This window comes from Leopardus geoffroyi, chromosome C2 (assembly GCF_018350155.1).
Source record: "Leopardus geoffroyi isolate Oge1 chromosome C2, O.geoffroyi_Oge1_pat1.0, whole genome shotgun sequence".
NCBI classification, from domain to species: domain Eukaryota; kingdom Metazoa; phylum Chordata; class Mammalia; order Carnivora; family Felidae; genus Leopardus; species Leopardus geoffroyi.
This window is the reverse complement of record NC_059333.1, coordinates 49,374,285-49,389,726: the sequence shown is the minus strand read 5'-3', so window position 1 is coordinate 49,389,726 and position 15,442 is coordinate 49,374,285. Positions and strand designations below refer to the sequence as shown.

Genomic DNA, 15,442 nt, shown 5'->3' with positions numbered 1-15,442 from the left:
GAGCCAGCCTGGTGCTCAGTTGTCTCCGTGTTGTGTGGAATTCCTTTTTCCAGTTTCTGTAGACCTAAATCCTGATGTTTCCTTTTAGCTGTCAAAAGCCAGCCTCTCTGAAACGGCCAATCTCATCTGTCACAAGGCTACTACAGGTTTAATTCAGTTTCCTCTTATTTGGGGATCCTAGAACACTGCATTTCTTATAAACTTAGTACTATGATTTTCAAAGGAGTTTGTTACATTTTATCTAGTGGAGAGTTTCAGGTATTTTAATCTCTTCCAAACTCTGGAAACCAAATCATGTTGTTTCTTTATATATTTTCCCCTCTGTTTACTCTTTACTTCCAAAAGTTTTATTTCTACCCTCAATACCTCTTTCATTTCCCCTCATCTTAGCTACCATTTCTCATAACCTTGGTGTTCCTCAACCTGATCTTCAACTGTTCTTAATTATATATTCATTTTAAAAATTATATTTCTGGGGGCACCTGGGTGGCTCAGTTAAGTGTCTTTTTTTTTTTTTTTTTTTAAGTTTATTTATTTTGAGAGAGCAAGTGGGGTAAGGAGAGAGGGAAAGAGAGAATCCCAAGCAGGCTCCATACTGTTAGCACAGAGCCTGATGCAGGGCTCAAACTCACAAACCGTGAGATCATGACCTGAGCTGAAATGAAGAGTTGGACACCTAACCAACCGAACCAGCCAGGCACGCCTGAGTGTCCACCTCTTGATCTTGGCTCAGGTTATGATCTCACAGTTTGTGGGTTCGAGCCCTGCACTGGGCTCTGCACTGACAGCATGGAGCCTGCTTGAGGTTCTCTCTCCCTCTATCTCCCCATCCTATCTCTCTCAAAATATTTATTTATTTATTTATTTACTTATTTACTTATTTATTTATTTATTTCTGGGTGCCTGGCTGGCTTGGCCAGTAGAGCATGAAACTTGATCTGAGGGTCATGATTTCAAGCCCTGTGTTGGGCATGGAGCCTACTTTAAAAAAAATAAAGACTAAACACCTGGGTGGCTCAGTCAGTTGAGTGTCCCAACTCTTGATTTTGGCTCAGGTCATGATCCCAGGGTCATGGGATGAAACCCTATATCAGCCCCCATGCTGAGCATGGAATCTGCTTGAGATTCTTTCTCTCCCCCTGCCCCTCTCCCCTGCTCGATCTCTTTCCCAAAAAATAAAGAAAATGATAAAGATTGAAAAAAATGTTTCATGTTTATTTGAGAGAGCACGAATGGGAAGGGTCAAAGAGAATCCCAAGCAGGGTCTGCACTGTCAGCTCAATCTCATGAATGTGAGATCATGACCTGAGACAAAATCAAGAGTCGGATGTTTAACCAACTGAGCCACCCAGGCGCCCCTAAAATTATATTCCTTATACTAGCATTTACAGTTGGTTCTTCATAGGTGCTTATTCCTGCTTCCCTTTTCCATTCATCTTATTTTGCTGGTTGGATGTATTACGTTCATTTTAAATTCTTGCTGTGTTCTTGTGCTCTGCAAAAAATTACATGTGTATACCACAACTTCACATTCTACCACTGATGGATGTTTGGGTTATTTTCAGTTTAGGGTTATCCTGAAGAATGCTGTAAGGACCATTTTTATGTCCTTGGCACTTATGGGTATGCTTTTCTGTTGGGTACGTGACTTACAGTAGAATCTGAGGTACTTGGATTTGTGAACCAAAATATTTTCCAAAGAGATTATTCCAGTTACCCTCACCAGTGGCGGCTGCTCAGTGTGCTTGCTTACTTACTGTGTGCTGTTCTGAGATGTCTGTGCTTCGTATCCCATGTCGTTTTAATTTACACTGCCCAGATGACTAATAAAGCTGAACACCTTTTCATATATTTGCAGGCCGTTTAGATATCCTTGTTGTGAGGTCATTGAATATCCTACCCATTTTGTAATTAGATTGTCTTTTTTCTCTTTCAGAAAACAAGCCATTTGTTACTGTTTTGCAATTTACATCTCCCGTTTTAGAGCTTGTCTTTTCATTCTCTTAATGATATCTTTTGGTGAATGTAAGTGTTTAATTTTAAGGTAGTCCCAATTTATAAATTTATGCCCTTTTACAAAATCTTTCCCTGCCCAAAGATCATTATAATATTTTCCAATCTTATCTTTTAAAAGTTTTCTACTTTTGCCTTTTGTATTTAGATTTATAATCCATCTGAAGTAGAGGTATGTGTCAAGCTTTTTTATATGTGTGGATTTCCAGTTGTGTACACAATTTTCTGAATACGCTGATTTTTTCCATTGTTCAGGAATGCCATCTTATAAATCAAAGGTCCATGCATATGTAGATTTCTTTCTGGAATCTATTCTGCCTCTTTGCTGTATTTCTATATTCTTGCACCAATTCCTTGCAATACCAACTTGCAATACTGAATCTTTACAGTAATTAGGACCATACTGTCTTAGTTTCTTAATTATTGTAGGTTTACAATAATCTTGATATCTGATAGGAGTAAATCCTCTCACTTTACTCATATTTCAGATTGTCTTGTATGCTCTCTCCCTGTGAAATCTATAATAAACTTACCAATTTCTGTAATAAAATCCTGTTGGGATTTTGACTGGAATTGCATTGAACTTATAGAGATCAGTTTGGGGAGAATTGATATATTTATAACTGAATTTTCATTCCATGAACATATTTCTTCACTTATGTAAGTCATCAAATATTTTACAGTTGGTGTAAACATATTATATATTTATGCAATTGCGTATGCTATTTTTTATTTTTCAGTTTGTTGGCATATAAAAATACAAAACACTTTTGTATATTATGGGAACTTTCATCTGATAAATGCTGTGTACAAAACCACAGCAAAACATTCCAAAAGATGAAAACTGGTTAAAATTTTCTGACATTGGAAATAAGACATTTTATCCAACAACCTTTCTAAATTCCCTTATTAATTTCGATAGTTTTGACTGTCTCCATACCCAGTTATGTTATCTGCAAATAAGTTTTATTTCTCCTATTCCAATTCTAGCTTGCCTTATTGACCTCTATAGGACTTCTACTACAATGTTAAGTAAATGTGACAGTTGGAATCCTTATCTCTTTTCCCATCTTGAAGTGAAAATCTGAGATTAACATGGTGAAGTAGATAGCTTCAGAATGGGGGCTTATTGCCAGAAAAACTGACCATGTGATTAGAGAGAGAACTTTTAGCCCCATCTCCCAACCTCCAGAGGAGGGGAGAGGGTCTCCAGCTCTGAATTGAGTAATTTTTTTTTAATGTTTATTTTACAGAGATAGAATGCAAGCAGGGGAGGGGCAGAGAGCGAGGGGGACAGAGGGTCTGAAGTGGGTTCTGTGCTGACCACAAAGAGCCCAATGCAGGGCTTGAACTCACAAACCGTGAGATCATGACCTGAGCTGAAGTCACCTGTTTATTAACCGAGCCACCCAGGCGTCCGTTGATTAATTTATTCTTTAAAAATGTTTATTTTCAGGGGCGCCTGGGTGGCGCAATCGGTTAAGCGTCTGACTTCAGCCAGGTCACGATCTCGCGGTCCGGGAGTTCGAGCCCCGCGTCAGGCTCTGGGCTGATGGCTCAGAGCCTGGAGCCTGTTTCCGATTCTGTGTCTCCCTCTCTGCTCCTCCCCCGTTCATGCTCTGTCTCTCTCTGTCCCAAAAATAACTAAACATTGAAAAAAAAAATGTTTATTTTCAGACAGAGTGAGCACTAGCAGGGGAGGGGCAAGAGAGAGGAGAGAGAATATCCCAAGCAGGCTCTGTGCTGTCAGTGCATAGCCTCCTGCAGGGCTCCATCTCAAGAACCATGAGATCATGACCTGAGCCAAAATCAAGAATGGGTCGCTTAACTGAGCCACGCAGGTGCCCCTTAATTCATTAATTTAGTTAACCATGCTCATGTAATGAAACCTCAACAAAGCTTGAAGAGGCTCAGAGAGCTTTCTGGTTGCTGCACATACTGATGGACTAGGTGGATGTCACACCCCAACTCCATAGGGATAGAAGGTCCTGTGCTCCTTGCTTCCAGATCTTGCGCTATAGGTTTCTTCCACCTGGCTATTCCCGAGTTGTATCCTTTATAATAAAACTGTAATTTTAAGTATAGCACTTTTAGTGACTTCTTTGAGTTGTTCTAGTAAGTTATCAAAGGAGGAGCTCCAGAGAAGCCCCCGAATTTGTAATCAGCCAGGCAGAAGAGTGGGTGGTTTGGGGATATCCAAGACTCGCAGCTGGCATCTGAAGTGGATGCAGTCTTGTGGGACTGAGCCCTTAACTTGTGGTGTGGGGTCTGTGCTAACTCCAGGTGGTGTCATAAATGAATTGTATGTAAAAGTCTGTGGTATGTGAACTAAGGACCACTCCTTCCCCAACTATCTCAGCTCAGGGAGTTGAAGACACCGCTCCAGACTGCCGCATCCAAGATCACAGGACTCACTCTCCCACCAGCTCCCAGTTGGAGGGCTATCTTCCTGGGAGGTTCAGGCCATCAGTCTTTCACATCCTGCTCCCAGCTATCTGGTACTGAGATAGGGTCTGGTATGTGTAGTTGAAAGCTGGAGGCTCCCTTCTTGCTCCCAGCTACCACTTGTGGAACAAAGGTTCAACCTTGGGCAAAGTGAGCTGAGAAGATTGAAGCTCTGGCCACGGTTGTCTCTGTTCATGAGGTGGTGGTTGCCTTTCTTAACAAACTTTCATAGATTTTTCTTGAATAGATGTCCTTCATTTGCTGTTTGATCATTTCGAGAGACTTTAAATGGTTGCTTTTATTTCTGTTTTTACAATTTTCACTGGTTTCACTGGGAAGCATGTTAGCACAACTCCTCATCTGCCATACAAGAAGATCCTCCTCCAAGACATTTTCAATATTTTAGGGGCACCTAGGTGGCTTGTTTGGTTAAAGTTCATGAGATAAAGCCCCATGCCAGGCTCTTTGCTGACAGCACAGAGCCTGCTTGGGATCCTCTCTCTCCCTCTTACTAGGCTCCTCCCCCACTTGCTCATACATGCTCTCTTTCTCAAAGTGAATAAACATTAAACATTTTTAAAAACCGTTTTCAATATTTCAGTGTTCTTTTCAGGCGCACATGTAACATTCTTCAGGATAGATCACGTTAGGCCACAAGATTCAATAATTTAAGAAGACTGAAATTGTATCAAGTAACTTTCTGACCACAACTGTATGAAACTAGAAATTAATTACAAGAAAAAAAAAACTGGAAAAAACATAAACACATGGACACTAAACAATATGCTACTAGAAAATATATGGGACAACAGAGAAGCCAAAGTAGAAATCAAAAAATACATGGAAAAAATGAAAATGGAAATACAACACTCCCATAAATCCTTGGGATGCAGCAAAAGCAGTTCTAGGAGGAAAGTTTATAGCAATACAGACCTACCCTTAAGAAATAAGAAAAATCTGGGGAACCTGGGTGGCTCAGTTGGTTTAGCGTCCGATTTGGGCTCTGGTCATAATCTGAGTTTGTGAGTTTGAGCCCCACATCAGGCTTTGCGCTGACAGCACAGAGTTTGCTTCAGATTCTCTGTCTCCCTCTCTCTCTGCCCCTCCCTGCTCCTGCATGCTAAGATAAATAGACTAACATTAAAAAACATTAAATAAGAAAAATCTCAAACCATCTAACCTTACACCTAAAAGAACTAGAAAAAGAAGAAAAAGGCCAAAGTTAGTAGGAGGGAAATAACAAACATTACAGAAGAAATAAATGGAGAGACTAAAAATAAACAATAGATAATGAAACCAAGACCTGGCTCTTTCAAAAGATAAACAAAATTATAATTCTTTAGGCAGAATCATCAAGAGAGAGGACTCCAATAAATAAAATAAAAAATGAGGGCTGCCTGGCTGGCTCAGTTGATGGAGTGTATGACTCTTGATCTCAGAGTCATGAGTTCAAGCCCCACGATAGGTATGGAGCCTGCCTAAAAATAAATAAAGTCAGAAATGAAAGAGGAAAAATAACAACCAATACCAAAGGAATACAAAGGATTATAAGAGAATAGTAAGAAAAATTATATGCCAACAAACTTGATAACGTAGAAAAATGGATCAATTCCTACAAACATATTCTTCCAAAACTGAATCAGGAAGAAATAGGAAATTTGAACAGACCAATTGTTAGTAATTAACTTGAATTGGTAATCAAAAAACTCCCAACAAACAAAAATCCAGAACCAGATGCCTTCATAGGTGAATTGTACCAAACATTTAAAGAAGGGTTAATACCTATCCTTGTCAAACTATTCCAAAAATGGAAAATTTCCAAATTCATTCTACAAGGCCAGCATTACCAAAACCAAAGATGCTAAAAAAAAAAAAAAAGAAAAAAAATCCAAATACAACATAAAACAAACAAATGGGCCAATATCCCTGATGATCATAGATAAAAAAAAAAAAAACATCAAATATTAGCAAACTAAATTCAAAAAGATCATTCACTGGGGCACTTGGCTGGCTCAGTTTGTATAGCATGTGACTTGACCTTGGGGTCATGATTTTGAGCTCTATGTTGGGGGTAGAGTCTACTTTAAAAAAAACTGTATACATATATGTGTGTATATATATGTATACATATATGTATATAAAGATCATTCACCATCATCAAGTGGGAAGTATTCTAGGGATGTGAGGATGGTTTAATATTTGTAAATCAATAAATGTGATACATCACATTAGCAAGAAGAAAAGCCATATGATCATTTCAATACATGCATAAAAAGCATCTGACAAAATACAACATTTGTTCATGATGAAAATTCTCAACAAAGTGGGTTCTTTGAGGGAACATATCTCAATATAATAAAACCCATATATGAAAAACCTACAGATAACATCATATCAATGGTGACAAACTGAAAGCGTTTCCTCTAAGGTCAGGAACAAGACAAGAATGTCCACTCTCATCACATTTATTCAACATAGTACTGGAAATCAGACATGAAAAAGAAACAAAAGGTATCCAAGTTGGCAAGGAAGAAGTAAAACTGTCAATATTTGAAGATGACATGATACTGTATCGAATACCCTAAAGATTCTACCAACAGACTATTAGAATAAATGAATTCAATAAAGTTGCAGGATACAAAATTAGCATGCAGAAATCTGTTGTGTTTCTAGGGGCACCTGGGTGACTTAGTCAGTTAGGAATCCATCTCTTGATTTCTGTGCAGGTCATGATCTTAGTTTGTGAGATCAAGCCCCTCATCAGGCTCTGTACTGATAGCACAAGACTGCTTGGGATTCTCTCTCTCCTTCTCTTTCTCTGCCTGTCCCCCGTTCTCTCTCTCTCTATTTTGATGGGGGTGGGGGAGAGGGGAAAATGGGTGATGGGCAGTGGGAAGGGCACTTGTTGGGATGAGCACTGGGTGTTGTATGTAAGCCAATTTTACAATAAGTTATATTTAAAAATTAATTTAAAAATATAAGACGTTTATTTTAAATAAACTTAAAATCTGTGTGTTCTCTTTTTTTTTTTTAAGTTTTAAATTTATTTTTGAGAGAGAGAGAGAGAGACAGAGTGCAGGCTGGGGAGGGGGAGGGGCAGAGAGAGAGAGAGACATAGAATCCGAAGCAGGTTCCAGGCTCTGAGCTGTCAGCACAGAGCCCGACACAGGGCTCGAACTTACAGGGCTCAAACTCATGAGTCATGAGATCATGACCTAAGCCGAAGTTGGATGCTTAACCGACTGAGCCACCCAGGCACCCCTTAATCTGTTGTGTTTCTATACACCAATAAGGAAGTGACAGAAAAATAAATTTAAAACATATTCCCATTTGCAACTGCAACAAAAATAATAAGATATCTAGAAATAAATTTAGCCAAGAAGGTAAAAGACCAATGCCCTGAAAACTATTGATGAAATTAAGGATGGCACAAATAAAAGGATATACTGTATTCTTTAATTGGAAAAATGAATATTGTTAAAATATCCATACCACCCAAAGCAGTCTACAGATTCGAAGCAATCCCTAACAAAATACCAAGATAATTTTTCACAGAACTAGAACAAATAATCCTAAAATTTGTATGGAATCTCAAAAGCTCCTGAAAAGCTAAAGCAATCTTAAGAAAGAACAAAGGTGGGGGAATCACAATCCCAGATTTCAAGATACACTACAAAGCTACAGTAATCAAAACAGTAAGGTACTGGCACAAAGATAGACATGTAGATCAATGTAACAGAATAAAGAGCCTAGAAATGAACTTATGCTTATATGGTCAATTAATCGAAGATATAGGAGGCAAAAACATACAATGGGAAAGATGGTCTCTTTAATAAACGGTGTTGGGAGAGGCACCTGGGTGGCTCAGTTGGTTAAGCCATAGACTCTTGATTTTGGCTCAGGTCATGATCTCACTGTTCATGGGATCAAGCCCAGAGTCAGGCTCTCTGCTGTCAGCATAGAGCCCACTTCACATTCTCTGTCTTCCCTCTCACTACTCCTCCCCTGCCTGTATCCTCTCTCTCTGGGTCTCTCTCAAAATAAATAAACTTAAAAATGAATAAATAAATGGTGTTGGGAAAATTGGACAGCTACATGCAAAAGAATGAAACTGGACAGCTTTCTCCTACCACACCCAAAAATAAACTCAAAATAGACTAAAATCTAAATATGACACCTGAAACTATAAAATTCCTTCAAGAAAGCAGAGGCATTAATCTCTTGGACATTGGCCTTAACATATTTATGGATGTATTTCCTCAGGCAAGGGAAACAAAAGCAAAAGTAAACTATTGGGAGTACAGCAAAATAAAAAGCTTTTGCATTGGGGCGCCTGGGTGGCTCAGTCGGTTAAGCGTCTGACGTCAGCTCAGGTCATGATCTCACAGTCTGTGAGTTCAAGCCCCGCATGGGGCTCTGTGCTGACAGCTCAGAGCCTGGAGCCTGCTTTGGATTCTGTGTCTCCCTCTGTCTCTCTCTCTGCCCCTCCCCTGCTCATGCTCTGTCTCTATCTCAAAAATAAATTAAAAAAAAAAAAAAAAACATTAAAAAAAAAATTAAAAAAAAAAAAAAGCTTTTGCATAGCAAGGGAGACCATCAATGAAACAAAAGGCAACCTAGAGAATGGGAGAAGATATTTGCAGATCCTATACCCTGCTAGGGGTTAATAACTAAAATATATAAGGACGTTATACAATTCAACACCAGAAACCAAGACGAGTAAAAAATGGGCAGAGGACTTAAATAGATATTTTCCCAAAGATGATATACAGATGGGCCAACAGACAAAATACGTTCAACATCACTAATACCAGAGAAACGCAAAATAAAACCACAATGAATAATCACCTCACGCTAGTCAGAATGGTTATAATCAAAAACACAAGAAATAAGTGTTGTTAAAGATGTGGAGAAAAGGAACACTTGTGCACCGTTGTTGAGAATGCAAACTGGTGCAGCCACTGTGGTAAACAGTATGGGGGTTCCTCAAAAAATTAAACATAGAAACACCATATGATCCAGTAATTCCTGTCCAGAAGGGAGGGGCCTGGGGATAGGCAAAATATGTGAGGAGGATTAAGAGGTACAAACTTCCAGTTGTAAAATAGTCATGGAGATGAAAAGTACAGCACAAGGAATATAGTATTAAAAATCTATTATTTTGGGTAATCAAACTTACAGAAAAATTACAAGTAATTTTTTTCGTGAGACATTTTAGAGTAACTTGTCAACCTGATGTCCCATCACAACTGAATAATTGCATGTCTTGTAAAGAAGTATTGTTTTGCATACGGCCATACAGTCAGGAAATTAACACTGATACATTACTGCCATCTAATCCTCCTGTGTTCCAAGTTTTCTCTAAGCTCTGCTTTAGTGGCATTCTACAAATCTGGATATGGAATTCTTTCATTATTACTGAAGATTCAAAATATTTTTAAATTTCGGGGTGCCTGGGTGGCTCAGTTGGTTGAGTGTCTGACTCTTGATTTCTGCTCAGGTCATAATCTCACAATTCGTGGGATCGAGCCTCTAGTCAGCTCTGCGCTGATATTGGGGAGGCTGCTTTGGATTCTCTCCCTCTCTCTACCTCTCCCCCATTACCCACATGTACTCTCTCTCTCTCTCAAAATAAATAAACTTTCAAAATATTTTTAAATTCTCATAATTCTTTGACATGTTATTTAGAAGAGTATTGCTCTATATTAAACATGGATTTTTAAGTCTTTTTATAGATTTCTAATAATTCTGTAGCCAAACATATTCTGTATATTTTCTATTCTTGAAATATGATGGAGATTATTTTATGAACACGCACATGGTCAGTTTTTGCAAATGTTTCATACAAATGTAAAAATATCTGGGCACCTGGATGGCTCAGTTGGTTAAGCGTCTGACTCTGGATTTCAGCTCAGATCATGATCTCACTGTTCATGGGATCCAGCCCAGCATTGGGCTCCACGCTGACAAAGCAGAACCTCTTTAGGATTCTCCCTCTCCCTCTGTCCCTCCCCCACTCATGCTCGCTCTCTCTCTGTCTCTCTCAAAATAAACTTAAAAATTCTGCATTTTGGGCACTGTTTTAATGTGTCAATTAGGTTTAAATATTACTTTTGTTGTTCAAATATTCTGTACCCATACTAATTATGTTTTGGCCTGCTTATTCTATCGGTTACTATGAGTAGCTTATTAAAATATCCCTGTATAAATGTGAATATGCCTATTTCTCCTTTTAATTCTGACAATTTTTGCTATATATATGTATCTTAAAGTGTTATTAGGTAAATAAAATATAGAATTCTATCTTCTTAAGTGCCCTTTATAATACTCTTGGCTTCAAGTACTTTGGCTGAAATTAAAATAGCTAGATCAGCTTTTCTGGCATTTACATGGTGTATTTTACCATCCTCATGCTTTCAACCTGTCCATATCAAGATCTCTTGGGATGTCTGGGTGGCTCAGTTGGCTCAGTGTTCAACTTTGGCTCAGGTCATGATCTCATGGTTCCTGGGTTCGAGCCCTGTGTTGGGCTCTGTGATGACAGCTCAGATTCAGATTCTGTGTCTCCCTGTCTCTCTGCTTCTCCCCTGCTCAAGCTCTGTCTCTCTCAAAAATAAATAAGTATTAAAAAAATTTTGAAAGGACTCTTGAATATATAGTTGCCCTTTTTTATGATTATTATTTTTAATTTTTTTAATGTTTATTTTTTTGAGACAGAGCACAAGCAGGGGAGGGGAGAGAGAGAGAGACACAGAATCTTAAGCAGGCTCCAGGCTCTGAGCTGTCAGCACAGAGCCTGACACAGGGCTTGAACTCATGAACCTTGAGATCATGACCTGAGCTGAAGTCAGAAGCTTAACTGACTGAGCCACCCAGGCGTTCCTACTTATTATTTTTTAAGTTTATTTATTTTGAGAGAGTGTGTGCAAGCACGCGCATGTGGGGGAGGGGCAGAGAGAGAAAGGGAGAGAGTCTCAAGCAGGCTCTGCACTTTCAGTGTCGAGCCCAATTTGGCCCTCAAACTCATGAACTGTGATATCATGACCTGAGCCGAAGTCAGATGCTTAACCAACTGAACCACCCAGGCACCCTGCCCCCATTGCCTTTTTTTTTTTTTTAAATCCAGGCTGCCAATCTTTGTCTTTCCATAGTAGTGTAATATTTAGTTCAATTAAAAACTAAGGCATAATTACCAACATATGTGCATACAAATCTGTCATTTAACTTTTTTTTTGCCCTGCCTGTTCCACATTTTTCTTTTCAGACTTTTTGAAAAATTCCGTTCCCCTCCTCCATTTAGCTTGTTATTTATATATTGTTTTAACTGTTACTCAGTAGTTTGCTTGATATTCAAATTCTTGGCACAGTGTCTTCTATTTCATGGGCATCCACTTCATGAGCTGTAGAGCTGTGTACATTCAGATACATATAATCCCATTCAAAAGATGCGGAAACAGACAGAAGCAGTGAAATGGTCTCTCAACTCCCATACCTAAGTGGTACTTACCATTATACAATCAGGCCTCGGGTTGACCACATCCCCTCAAATATCCTAGTGCCCTTTGAAAACTCTCTATTGACTTTCTGTCATCATCTGTTACTTACCTAAATTCTGGCTGGAGGTTTTTCTTAAAATCTTTAAAAGCTACCCTGTATATATTTGTAAACATTTCCCCCTCTTCAGCACCTACCATTCTCCCATGTACGTAGGTCCAAACTCTTAAGTCATCTGGGATGTTTCCATTTCCCCCACCGATTCAGCCACTGCCTTCCTTAGCAAAACCTCTGATCTGTTACTTCTATCTCATTACTGCTAACATACCACTAGGAGCTTTTATGAACTCATTCATGCAGCATGCCACCAATACCAATATTCATGCATGCCCTATTTCCTTTTTGCTTTACGCACATTACTTCCAGATTATTTAAAACTGCCCTTCATCTTGAAGCTCCCCAGTTCTCTAATGGCTCTGTGCCTAGAGCAAAGAAACTACAAATAGGGATGAAAGTAACTTTGTATGGGGCAAGAGATTCCTGTTATAATTCTCCATTTCAGTATGGTGGCACTACCAGCATACCTTATTAAACGCTGGCATAGAAAAGCAACTGCTTAAGTTACTCCTATCAGAGAAAGCAAAATCTCGGATCAAAGTGATAAAGATTCCTGATTTTCTTCCTTAGAGTGTCACATGGCCAATGCCTACCATACATAGCATGGGATAGAATGAGAAGAACAATCAGCTGGGAGAGTGACCTTTTTTTTTTCTCAAAGTGGTCCTCTGAGTATAATTACACTGACATCTTGTTTTGAGAAATTTGCTTGTATGGTTATATAGGTATGAATGTTTATACACAGATTAAGTTTATACCCACACACAGCATTACAATAGTTTTAGTGTTAGAATATTTGGGGGGTTTTATACCCAACTAAATATTACTTATATTTATGGTGAAGAGAGGCATCTTGTGAAACTGAGTCAAACCATTGCTCACACCTTGATTTTTTATTAAAAAAATTTTTAAACTTTCTGTTTCTTTTTGAGAGAGACAGACAGATAGACAGAGCGAGGAGAGGGGAAGAGAGAGAGGGAGACACCGAATCTGAAGCAGGCTCCAGGCTCCAAGGTGTCAGCACAGAGCCCCACACAGGGCCCAAACCCAAAAGCCGTGAGATCATGACCTGAGCCAAAGTCAGACGCTTAACTGATTGAGTCACCCAGGCGTCCTAATAAACTTTTATTTTTATTATTTTTTAATCACTTCTTGGCCTTTTGGCTAAGATCAAGTGTATTTTTATTATTTTTAATTTATTTTTTAAATTTACACCCAAGTTAGTTAGCATATAGTGCAACAATGATTTCCGTAGATTCCTTAATGCCCCTTATCCATTTAGCCCATCCCCCGCCCCACAAACCCTCTGGCAACCCTGTTTGTTCTCCATATTTAAGAGTCTCTTTTGTCCCCCTCCCTGTTTTTACATTACTTTTGCTTCCCTTCCCTTATGTTCATCTGTTTTGTATCTTGAAGTCCTCATATGAGTGAAGTCATACATTTGTCTTTCCTTAATTTCGCTCAGCAGAATACCCTCTAAGGGTGTCTGGGTGGCTCAGTCAGTTGAGCGACTTCGGCTCAGGTCATGATCTTGCAGTCTGTGAGTTTGAGCCCCGAGTTGGGCTCTGTGCTGACAGCTCAGAGCCTGGAGCCTGCTTCGGATTCTGTGTCTCCCTCTCTCTCTGCCCCTCCCCGGCTCATGCTCTGTGTCTCTGTCAAAAATAAATAAACTTTAAAAAAAAAAAAAAAAAAAACCCTTTAGTTCCATCCATGTAGTTGCAAATGGCAAGATATCATTCTTTTTTGATTGCCGAGTGATACTCCATTGTATATTTATATACCACATCTTCTTTATCCATTCATCCATCAGTGGACACCTAATAAACTTTTTTTAAAGAGCCATTTTAGGTTCACTGCAAAATTGGGCAGAAAAGCAGTTCCTATATACCCTGTCCCCACACATTACACATCATTCTCAATTTGCATCTTCATTGGGGTGCCTGGCTGGCTCAATCAGTAAAGCATACAACTCTTGATCTGAGGGTTAAAGTTCAAGCCCCATGTTGGGTGTAGAGATTACCTAAAAATCTTTTTTAAAAAAAAAATTTTTTTTTAACGTTTATTTCTGAGAGACAGAGCATGAATGGGGGAGAAGCAGAGAGACACAGAATCTGAAGCAGGCTCCAGGCTCTGAGCTGTCAGCACAGAGCCCGACACAGGGCTTGAACTCACCACAAACTGTGAGATCATGACCTGAGCTGAAGTCAGATGCTTAACTGACTGAGCCACCCAGACACCCCACCTAAAAATAAAATGTTAAAAAAAAATTGCATCTTCAGTTAGATTTGCTTTAAACATTTGCAAATAAATGTTTCAACATCTAATAAGTACTTAAATTCTTTCAATGTTACTTTCTTTGCATTACTGGATTTCAAGTGTTCTGCTTATTTTGATCTTTTTTTTTATAATCAAGGTATATAAATTATATAGGAACTTTGTTTTATTTTGAGACATGGTTATGTGGGTAAATTCATAGTTCCTATCGATCTACCCAAGTTTTACATCAACTATGATTTAGTTATGGAATTCTAAAAGCAAGAAGCAGAAATATTAAAATAAGCAACTCCAGGTGTATGACCAGCATAAGGACAACGCTAGATTCTCAGTGAAATGCATTTGTATGACAATGCCAAGCAGTGATACATGCAAGAGTTCAGGCAACTGTTCCTGCATTAATGTTATAGTGGTTATCCTTGATATTTTACATAGTACATAACAGCTTTTATTTTTCCTAAATATTAAGCAATGTGAATGCAATGAATACTGCAGATAAAGTGTTCCCCAAAAGGACTTACTCTTAGAAAAAAACACAGATTTAGGATAACAGCACACTTGCACTACATGAAAAATGGACAAAGATGTCTATGAATTAGTTGTGTCCATGTGCAATAATAGCGGATATCTATTGTGATGTGGGTCAAAGCCTTTGGTCTAAGTAAGAAAAGTTCTCACGTATCTAATTCAGACATGCTAGAATGACATCTACCCTAGTTCACCTTATATAGGGATACTTCCACTCCCACTCATTTCTCCAATGATCCAAGTAATGCAGGATCAATATAGGAAATTTGCAAAGTGTACGACATGAAAAAAAGTAAAAAATAAAAACTAAAAGCAAGAATTATTGCTAACCAATGATTCCCATGAAGGTGAAAGGTTACAGATCACTAGGGACTTGTCATGCAGCTGAATTAGGTATTTCCAAATTTCTTCTTCATCGTTGATGGTGAGCACCTTGGTATGCTGCTCTTCCCTGCTGCAGGCACATCATCTCCTCAAAGATCTGAAAGTTGGCCTCTTGGTCCCTCCTCTAAGATGTTAACTCTTTTCCTTTCTTACTTCTTTCCTCTGCCTTAGGGTGGTGTTTCTTCTT

At 38.8% G+C, this 15,442-nt stretch overlaps 1 pseudogene; it reads left to right on the top strand.

Annotated features, from left to right (window-relative positions):
- Window positions 1-13,213: 13,213 nt before the first annotated feature.
- Window positions 13,214-13,289, top strand: LOC123576334 (annotated as a pseudogene).
- Window positions 13,290-15,442: the final 2,153 nt, after the last annotated feature.